The sequence below is a fragment of the Thalia democratica genome, unplaced genomic scaffold, assembly GCF_965202585.1.
Source record: "Thalia democratica unplaced genomic scaffold, ktThaDemo2.hap1.1 HAP1_SCAFFOLD_972, whole genome shotgun sequence".
NCBI classification, from domain to species: domain Eukaryota; kingdom Metazoa; phylum Chordata; class Thaliacea; order Salpida; family Salpidae; genus Thalia; species Thalia democratica.
In genome coordinates this window covers 22,501-32,500 of record NW_028139907.1, presented here as the reverse complement: position 1 = coordinate 32,500, position 10,000 = coordinate 22,501, and the positions used below count along the sequence as shown (strand labels likewise).

Here is a 10,000-nt window from a genome sequence, read left to right as displayed (position 1 = left end):
GCCTATAACACTCTTCCGAAGAAGAGCTACCTTGCGAACGACCAAAGTCAGCCCAGCAACCGGTCGCGGCCCTCGCCGAACGCTAGTGCAGCGCCGCGACGCCAGCGCAACCGTAAGAGTCTCCGAAGATCACTCAAACAGTAGGACAGCTCTCGCAGCGCCTGAAAACGTCCGGCGACTCGATGGGCGCCTCCGTTTGCCTCCAAGCGGTTTCACGTACTCTTTAACTCTCTCTTCAAAGTGCTTTTCAACTTTCCCTCACGGTACTTGTTCGCTATCGGTCTCGAGCCAGTATTTAGCCTTAGATGGAGTTTACCACCCGCTTAGGGCTGCATTTCCAAACAACCCGACTCCGGGAAAACCGCTAGGACGAATTACGACCGCCGCCAAGGGCCTAACACCCGCTCTGGGAAAAGGCCTCGATCAGAAGAACGTGGGCAGTCGTTGGTTCGCCGCATGCTGAATTCCATACGCTACATTTCCTCGCCCTCCAAAAAGGCTCGGATTTAGCGCTGGGCTTATCCCGCTTCACTCGCCGTTACTAGGGGAATCCTTGTTAGTTTCTTTTCCTCCGCTTAGTGATATGCTTAAGTTCAGCGGGTCGTCCCGCCCGATCTCAGGTCAAAAGTGATGTACTACAAAAGTACATGCGCTTTGTACGTCGGCCTTTTGAAGTCACTTAACTTATTCTCGAGCACCTACCGTCGTTGCTACCTCACCCGAGGCCAGCAGGCTGCTCACGCTTCAGCTGTGAAATCGCCAGACCAGCTGTCTTTGACGACACGCTCCTTAATTAAGAAACGAGTCGCAGGCACTTTCAAACTAATGAAAGGATCGGTGTGTTAAAGACCCTGAGACGGACGTGGCCCCAGGATTACCCGAGGCCGCAATACGCGTTCAGAATATCGATGCTCAATGTGTCCTGCAATTCACATTACTTCTCGGAGCTAGCTCCGTCCTTCATCGACGCTCGAGCCGAGTGATCCACCGCTAAGAGATCTCTCGTGTTAATCAATCTCAATGCAACCAAAAAATCGTGTTCAAAAAGAAGCGGCCGCGCCAGCACTTGCGTGCTGAATTATTACTCCCGCTGTCAGAAAGCAACGCGACCGAACTATAACAGTTACAGGGCTCGGTCCCTTCGAAGAAGAGACGTCGCTTGAAATCAAATTTCGATTCGTTAATGATCCTTCCGCAGGTTCACCTACGGAAACCTTGTTACGACTTTTACTTCCTCTAAATGATCAAGTTCGATCGTCTTTTCGAACACCGGCGAGTGCGTTGCCGCACGTACCAGGCTCAATCGGAGGACCTCACTAAACCATTCAATCGGTAGTAGCGACGGGCGGTGTGTACAAAGGGCAGGGACGTAATCAACGCAAGCTAATGACTCGCGCTTACTGGGAATTCCTCGTTCAAGGGAAACAATTGCAAGTCCCTATCCCTAGCACGACCGGGGTTCAACGGATTACCCGGACCTTTCGGCCTAGGGAACACACGATGATCCGGTCAGTGTAGCGCGCGTGCGGCCCCGAACATCTAAGGGCATCACAGACCTGTTATTGCTCAATCTCGTGTGGCTAAACGCCACTAGTCCCTCTAAGAAGTTGTCTCCGACCCAATGGGTCGAGCAGCTATTTAGCAAGTAAGAGTCTCGTTCGTTATCGGAATTAACCAGACAAATCGCTCCACCAACTAAGAACGGCCATGCACCACCACCCACAGAATCAAGAAAGAGCTCTCAATCTGTCAATCCTCGCTGTGTCCGGGCCGGGTGAGATTTCCCGTGTTGAGTCAAATTAAGCCGCAGGCTCCACTCCTGGTGGTGCCCTTCCGTCAATTCCTTTAAGTTTCAGCTTTGCAACCATACTTCCCCCGGAACCCAAAGACTTTGGTTTCCCGGAAGCTGCCGGACAGTTCTTAAGTTCGACACTGCCCGATCGCTAGTCGGCATCGTTTAAGGTCAGAACTAGGACGGTATCTGATCGTCTTCGAACCTCTGACTTTCGCTCTTGATTAAAGAAAACATTCTTGGCAAATGCTTTCGCAGTCGTTCGTCTTGCGCCGATCCAAGAATTTCACCTCTAACGGCACAGTACGGATGCCCCCGTCCGTTCCTATTAATCATTACCTCGTGCTCCGAAAACCAACAAAATAGAACCGAGGTCCTATTCCATTATTCCATGCAACATTATACAAGCGTAAAGCCTGCTTTGAACACTCTAATTTTTTCAAGGTAAACTTGCCGGACCACCGCAACACTCAGTTAAGAGCACCGCGAAGGCACCGACCAACAAGAACAACAAGGCCAGTGCTAGCCTTTCGACCGACCAACCTCGCCGTCCCTATATCCAACTACGAGCTTTTCAACCGCAACAACTTAAATATACACTTTTGGAGCTGGAATTACCGCGGCTGCTGGCACCAGACTTGCCCTCCAATGGATACTCGTTAAAAAGTTTAAAGTGTACTCATTCCAATTGCAGGACCTCGTACGAGGTCTGCATTGTTATTTTTCGTCACTACCTCCCCGAGCCGGGAATGGGTAATTTGCGCGCCTGCTGCCTTCCTTGGATGTGGTAGCCGTTTCTCAGGCTCCCTCTCCGGAATCGAACCCTGATTCTCCGTCACCCGTTACAACCTCGGTAGGCCGATACCGTACCGACGATAGTTGATAGGGCAGTTGCTTTAATGAGATGTCGCCAGCACTAGGCCGTGCGATCCGCAAGCTTATCCAGAGTCACCATTGTAACGACCCGAAAGCCGGTTAGTTTTGGTCTGATAAATGCGCGCCTCACGTCAGTTCGGCGCTTTACGCATGTATTAGCTCTAGAATTGCCACAGTTATCCATGTAAAAGCGTACAATCAAATGAACCATAACTGATTTAATGAGCCATTCGCAGTTTCACTGTACGTGAGCTCGTACTTACACTTGCATGGCTTAATCTTTGAGACAAGCATATGACTACTGGCAGGATCAACCAGATAACTATCCGAGGGCGTTTAAACCCGTTGCTCGACTGAGCGTTTTTACTGTATAAATACAGACCTTTTCTATCACTCGGCTTAAAAGCCTTGCGAACGTTACTGAAAGTCGGCGCCGGCCTTTTGCTGTTTAAAGCGCCAGCCCGCGTCGACTGCAGCATGCAGCTATACAACTGACTGTTCTTTCTCCCGACCAACCGTTTGCCTTCTGCCGGTTAACTCGTCAGCAGCAACACGCCATCTGTCTGCTGCAGTTACCCGCCTCGAGCCGTGCCTGCCTGCGTCGGCTACTCGTCTCGACGACTTCGCAAAGCTATAAGCCTACCGCCGCTGGACGCTTGTAGTTTTTCATACGCTGCTCCAATGCGTTTACATAGCACGTTCGCCGCCGCTGCAATAGCCGCGCCTCGGGTGCTAAACAGTAATGCTTTAAGCCCGCTTTCTCGTCAAGTCGACCGAACGCACAAACACGTCTCTCTCACTAGTGTAAAGTAATGCATACGTGTATGATGCTCAAATGTTGCTGTTGAACTTTTTTTGCCGATTTTTTCCGATTTTTTTCAATTTCTTTGTTTCTTTTCGATTATTTTAATGTTTTAAGCTTATTTATGCTACGTTTAAATGTTTTAATACTTTTTTATACTTTATTTAATATGTTTAAAAGAAATAAATAAAAAAAAATATGTATAAACTACTTTTTTTAATGTTTTAAATATATATATATTTATTATAAATAAACTTTATTTGTATTATTTTTTATTTAAGCGTACTTTTTAAATCTTTATATTTGTTTTATCGTTTTAAGCACATTGCGATAAATATAATAAACAAAAAATTGAATAAAAATAATAATAATAAAAAAAAAAAAAAAAAAAACATAAGCTTATTTTATATTTTTATTTTATTTTTATTTAAACTTACTTTTCAAACCTTAATACTCGTTTTATTTTTTTAAGCAGATTGCGATAAATATAATAAACAAACAATTAAATGAAAATAAAATAAAAAAATCAAACATAAGCTTATTTTATATGTTACATTTTATCTTTATTTAAACTTACTTTTTAAACCTTTATAGTTGTTTTATTTTTTAAGCACATCGCGATAGATATAATAAACAAACAATGAAATAAAAATAATAATAATAATAATAATAATAATAATAAAAAATCATAAGCTTATTTTGTATGTTTCATTTTATTTTATTTAAAACTTACAATTTAAACCTTTGTATTTGTTCTATTCTTTTAAGCACATCGCGATAAATATAATAAGCAAACAATTTAATAAAAGTAAAATAAAAAAATCAAACATAAGCTTATTTTATATGTTTCATTTTATCTTTATTTAAACTTACTTTTTAAACCTTTATAGTTGTTTTATTTTTTAAGCACATCGCGATAGATATAATAAACAAACAATGAAATAAAAATAATAATAATAATAATAATAATAATAAAAAATCATAAGCTTATTTTGTATGTTTCATTTTATTTTTATTTAAACTTACTTTTTTAACCTTTATAGTTGTTTTATTTTTTAAGCACATGGCGATAGATATAATAAACAAACAATAAAATAAAAATAATAATAATAATAATAATAATAATAAAAAATCATAAGCTTATTTTGTATGTTTCATTTTATTTTTATTTAAACTTACTTTTTTAACCTTTATAGTTGTTTTATTTTTTAAGCACATGGCGATAAATATAATAAGCAAACAATTAAATAAAAATAATAACAAATAAATAAAACAATACGGCTAAACTATAAAAAGAAAACTAAATAACTGATAAATACTTGTAAAACATTATTTGAAAAATGTATTTTGAAACACAACACGATTGATTTATAAATAATAATATATTTTTAATTTGTGTAGTTCATTTAAAGTAGTCTCCCTTTTTGCTTCTGGTTTTATTAGAGTTATATATAACAATAAATGGTGTAGTTTATTTAAAGTAGTCTCCCTTTTTGCTTCTGGTTTAATTAAAATTATATAACACATACTATAGTAAGTTAAATAAACTATAGTAACTTTATAAAACTACTTTACAAAATACATTTGTATAATTTAATAACTTTAAAATAACTATCAAGAATAAAATAGAATAGCTTTAAGTTTAGTATACAATTGGTATGTAAATTGTGTAGTTTATTGAAAGTAGTCTCCTTATTTGCTTCTGGTTTTACTTGAGTTACATAACGTTAAATAAACATACTTAATAAACGTAACCATCAATACTGTCATTTTAATAAAACTAAGTACAAATACATTGAATTAACATAGAACTTTAAAAAGCCTTCGCTAGTATCTGTTGGTAACAGTAAATAACCTATTATGACTCACAATACAGGAGTGCGAAATTTATTTTTCATTTGATTTTTCAGGTATTTATTTATTTGTGGAAATAAACTTTTTTATTACATTAGAAACTAATTGAATTTTTCCTATAACTATACCTATTATTATATTTAGTATGCTTAAAAGTAATAAAATGACACGTCGCGATTATATAATAAACAAACAATCAAACAAACAAAGAAAAAAAAAAAAAAAAAAACTATTTTTTTAAACTTATATTTCAACTATATGTCTTATTTTATTTTCATTTAAACTTACTTTAAACCTCTGTATTTGTTATATATATATTTCAACACAATACGATTAAACTATAAGACAAACAACAAAATAAAATAATCACATTAATAAATACACTAAGCAAATAGCTAGAATAAATATAAATAGTTCAATATATACAATATATTTCTTCCATTTTTAAGTTACTTGTTAAACATATTTATTTAAAAATGTTTCTTTAGAATATAAAACTAACAGTTCTACAAATAAAGAAATTAAAAAGCCAATACACATAACACTAACTTTTCATAAATTAGATATGCAAATATGAACAAAATAGTAACTAAATTCTAAAGCTTTTGTAAACTGTGAACTTATAAACTTATAATAATAATTGCATATTCACCATTCACAATAGCTTTTTATTTAGTACACAACTGGTCTGTAAATTGTGTAGTTTATTGAAAGTATAATCCCGTTTTGCTTCTGGTTTAAATAAAGTTATACAACACATACTAAAGTAAATTAAATAAAGTAATTCACTACTATCGTATTAAATAAAACCAATTTACAAAATACATTAATTTAAATTAAAGTGAACTTTGAACTTATAATAATAATTGCATATTCACTATTCAGAATTTCTTTAAATTTAGTACACAACTGGTCTGTAAATTGTGTTGGTTCTATTCAAGTACTCTCCTTGTTTGTTTTGTTTTAGTTGTATTTATTTTTAGATACTAGCACATTCAATACACATAATAAAGTAAACCAAATAAACTCTATTAATTTAAACTAAGTACAAATACATTAAGTTAATACAAAACTTTAAAAAGCTTTTGCTAGTATCTGTTGGTAACAGTAAATAACTTATTATGACTCACAATACAAAAGTGCAAAATTTATTTTCGTTTGATTTTTCAAGTAGCCACGCTTTTATTTGTTTTTGGACAAAAAGACTTTAAAGTTTTAGTATAAAAGACTAGTTGTATTAATTTTAACTCAGAAAATTGTACTCTACAAGATGGTGCCATTATTTTTTCGATATCTCAAACTGGTCAAACCACTTTTTTAGCGCTCTAATTGGTTTAAACAGCAAATAAGCAAACAGCAAATAACGTTATCTGATTGGCTAAGGTTTTTGTTTGCTAATAACTAGAATTTTCTTTTCTTTTAAGCGTTAAAGAAATGTAAATAAACGAGTAATAAGTATAAATAGGTCAGAAAGAAAAATAGTACAAAAAAGATGAATTCAAAAAGCAAAGGCCTACGGCACGTGGTATTCCCAAGCGGTCACCCATCTAAGTACTAACCACGCCCGACACTGCTTAACTTCCCAGATCGGACGAGATGGGGTGTACTCAGTGTGGTATGGTCGTAGGCGTTTGAAGGCGTTTACAAGCCTTTATAAACCCTTCGGTTTATTTAAAAAACCTATTTGCACTTGATTTACAATCAATTTGATATTTTAAAATTATTCCTTATAAAATTTTAACCTGAATTAACTTTTTTTTTGTTTTTTTAATCAACAGTTACTCCCAAACTGTACTAAAACTGTATTGTAACTGTACAAAAGTGTTTGTTTAAATAATTGTTATCTATAAATTACCTAAGACCAGGAAAAGTAGAAGTAAAGTTTATTGAATTATTAAATAAATAAAATAAAATCGTAAAATAAAATAATACAATATGTTTACAATTTGTCATTGATCTATCCATTTATGTTATTGCATTACAAATACAAACATTGCATACATTCAAGAGTATTATTCATCAATCTTTTCAATATAATAAGTTTTAAATTTATATTTATTTTTAAATAATTCCTGACATTTTAGATTACCTGAGATTTTTTTTTAATTAAATTAATTTTAGTAATTAAATACTTGACGTTCTATTTTGTTTAATTTGATAACTCAACCATGTTTATTTTTTTTACTAATTTAAAAGAACTATTAAACTAAAAGACATTACATACAGCTTCTAAAAGTTTTAAACACCTTAAAAAATATTATTATTTTAAAGATATATTAAAGAACTAAACAGATATTACTCCTAAAAAATCTTGTTAATAATATATAAAAAGTACTCAAAGTCAGACTCGGAAATATATATACTGTTGTATATCTTACTTGAAGTTCACTGTAATTGACACTGTATAACAAAATTATAAAAATCAACCTATTTATATAGCAAAATATTTCTTTATCTTTGTCGTGGCGCGGTGGGTCAGTGGTCTTATCAGCTGACTCATAAGCAGAAGGTTGTAAGATCGAATCCCGCTAGTCGTCACGAAACACCACTATCGTTCAATGTTCGGGCTTCAAATTCTTTGAGATTATACTGTACTATTTATCTATCTAACTAATCTATCTAACAAATGTTGTTCAATCTAGGTTGTGGGTACTTGGGTCGAGTAATGCCTTTGACTTACAATCTGTTGTGGATTGACAATATTCCTCTATCTATCATTAAACAAATCTATCTAATAAATGTTGTTCAATCTAGGTTGTGGGTACTTGGGTCGAGTAATGCCTTTGACCTACAATCTGTTGTTGATTGTCAACATTCCTCTATCTATCAATAATGATTATATTCAATAATAAATGTTGATTAATTCAGTTGTAAGAAAACCAGTGCGCTGGTTAGGTTGGGTAAGGCCTTCGACTTACAATCTTGGGGATTATCAACGTTCATCACAAGTACAGTAACGATCTCATTGAATTTCCAGTTGGAACATAGGATTGTAGTGGTGGCCTACTTTGTAGGTTTTTTGCCTAGTTTGTTTTTTGCCTAGTAGTGTTTGCCTAGTTTGACAAACTATAGTATATATATTGTATAACTTTACTTGTATTATTTTTTATTTAAATTACTACTTATTATTAAAGAATTAAATTTTTTTAGAAAAAAAAACTATGTATTTTAACTAATGCTTATATTATATGTTTTGTTTTATTTTTATTCAAACTTACTTTAAACCTCTGTATTTTTTATACAATACGATTAAACTATATAACAGAAAAATAATTAAATAATCAAACTATTGAATAAGCAGTTAATTAGTGTGTTTTTTTATGCTTCTTTCATTTTTAACTTACTTGTTAACCATATTTCTTTTATTAAAGTATAAAACTAACAGTTACTAAAATAAAATAATCATAAAGTCAATACACAAAACACTAACTTTTTATAATTTAAATATGCAAACATGAATATAGTTATGAATCTATTATTTATTCAAATAGAATTATTCAAAGCTTATAATTATAAAGCTTTTGTATAATGTTTCAATTACAGTGAACTTTAAGTAAGATAAGTTTTTTTTTTTGTAATAACTACAAAATTGGTATTTTAGTTTATTATTAGTAACTAAATACTTATATTTATTATATTTAAAAAAAAACATCTATACTAACTCTAATTTCAAAGCATATTAAATACAAATTTTACCAACTAAATATTTATTTTTATTTTAATTATTATAACTTTCAAACATAAGCTTGTATACCTTATATACCTATATACCTCATATAGTAGGCTTGACATAACATAACATTATTTAATTCTTTTTGTTTGAAATAAACTCATTTAGTTATTAGTAAATTACAACATAAATGTTTATAACAATATAACTAAGATTTAGCTTTTGAGTTAGTAAACTTTGATAGTTTTCTTTTAATAGTTTAATAATCTTTATTTAAGTTCAAGCAAAATTGCTATATATTTAATACACATACAAAAGTAAACTAAGTAAACGTAATTCAATAGTTTCTATTAAGTAAAAGTAATTACAAATACATTAAGTTAATACAAAACTTTAAAAAGCTTTTGCTAGTATCTGTTGGTAACAGTAAATAACTTATTATGACTCACAATACAAAAGTGCAAAATTTATTTTCGTTTGATTTTTCAAGTAGCCACGCTTTTATTTGTTTTTGGACAAAAAAACTTTTAAGTTTTAGTATAAAAGACTAATTGTATTAATTTTAACTCAGAAAATTGTACTCTACAAGATGGTGCCATTATTTTTTCGATATCTCAAACTGGTCAAACCACTTTTTTAGCGCTCTAATTGGTTTAAACAGCAAATAACGTTATCTGATTGGCTTACGTTTTTATTTGCTAATAACTAGAATTTACTTTTCTTTTAAGCGTTAAAGAAATGTAAATAAACGAGTAATAAGTATAAATAGGTCAGAAAGAAAAATAGTACAAAAAAGATGAATTCAAAAAGCAAAAGCCTACGGCACGTGGTATTCCCAAGCGGTCACCCATCTAAGTACTAACCACGCCCGACACTGCTTAACTTCCCAGATCGGACGAGATGGGGTGTGCTCAGTGTGGTATGGTCGTAGGCGTTTGAAAGCGTTTACAAGCCTTTATAAACCCTTCGGTTTGTTTAAAAAACCTATTTGCACTTGATTTACAAT

The 10,000-nt window shown here is 33.0% G+C and overlaps 5 non-coding genes across 5 annotated transcripts in view; all 5 read right to left on the bottom strand.

The window, feature by feature from the left end:
- LOC145847539 (large subunit ribosomal RNA) overlaps nt 1-624 on the bottom strand; it is a 3,631-nt gene extending 3,007 nt beyond the window's left edge. The window contains exon 1 of the ribosomal RNA XR_014371363.1: nt 1-624. This exon is cut by the window's left edge and continues 3,007 nt beyond it. This is a non-coding gene — a ribosomal RNA (large subunit ribosomal RNA).
- Nucleotides 625-846: 222 nt separating this feature from the next.
- LOC145847527 (5.8S ribosomal RNA) lies at nt 847-999 on the bottom strand. The gene has a single exon (XR_014371353.1). It is a non-coding gene; the product is annotated as a 5.8S ribosomal RNA (ribosomal RNA).
- Nucleotides 1,000-1,181: 182 nt separating this feature from the next.
- Nucleotides 1,182-2,989, bottom strand: LOC145847538 (small subunit ribosomal RNA). Its single transcript, XR_014371362.1, has one exon. It is a non-coding gene; the product is annotated as a small subunit ribosomal RNA (ribosomal RNA).
- Nucleotides 2,990-6,834: 3,845 nt separating this feature from the next.
- LOC145847537 (5S ribosomal RNA) lies at nt 6,835-6,953 on the bottom strand. The gene has a single exon (XR_014371361.1). It is a non-coding gene; the product is annotated as a 5S ribosomal RNA (ribosomal RNA).
- Nucleotides 6,954-9,808: 2,855 nt separating this feature from the next.
- LOC145847543 (5S ribosomal RNA) lies at nt 9,809-9,927 on the bottom strand. The gene has a single exon (XR_014371367.1). It is a non-coding gene; the product is annotated as a 5S ribosomal RNA (ribosomal RNA).
- Nucleotides 9,928-10,000: the final 73 nt, after the last annotated feature.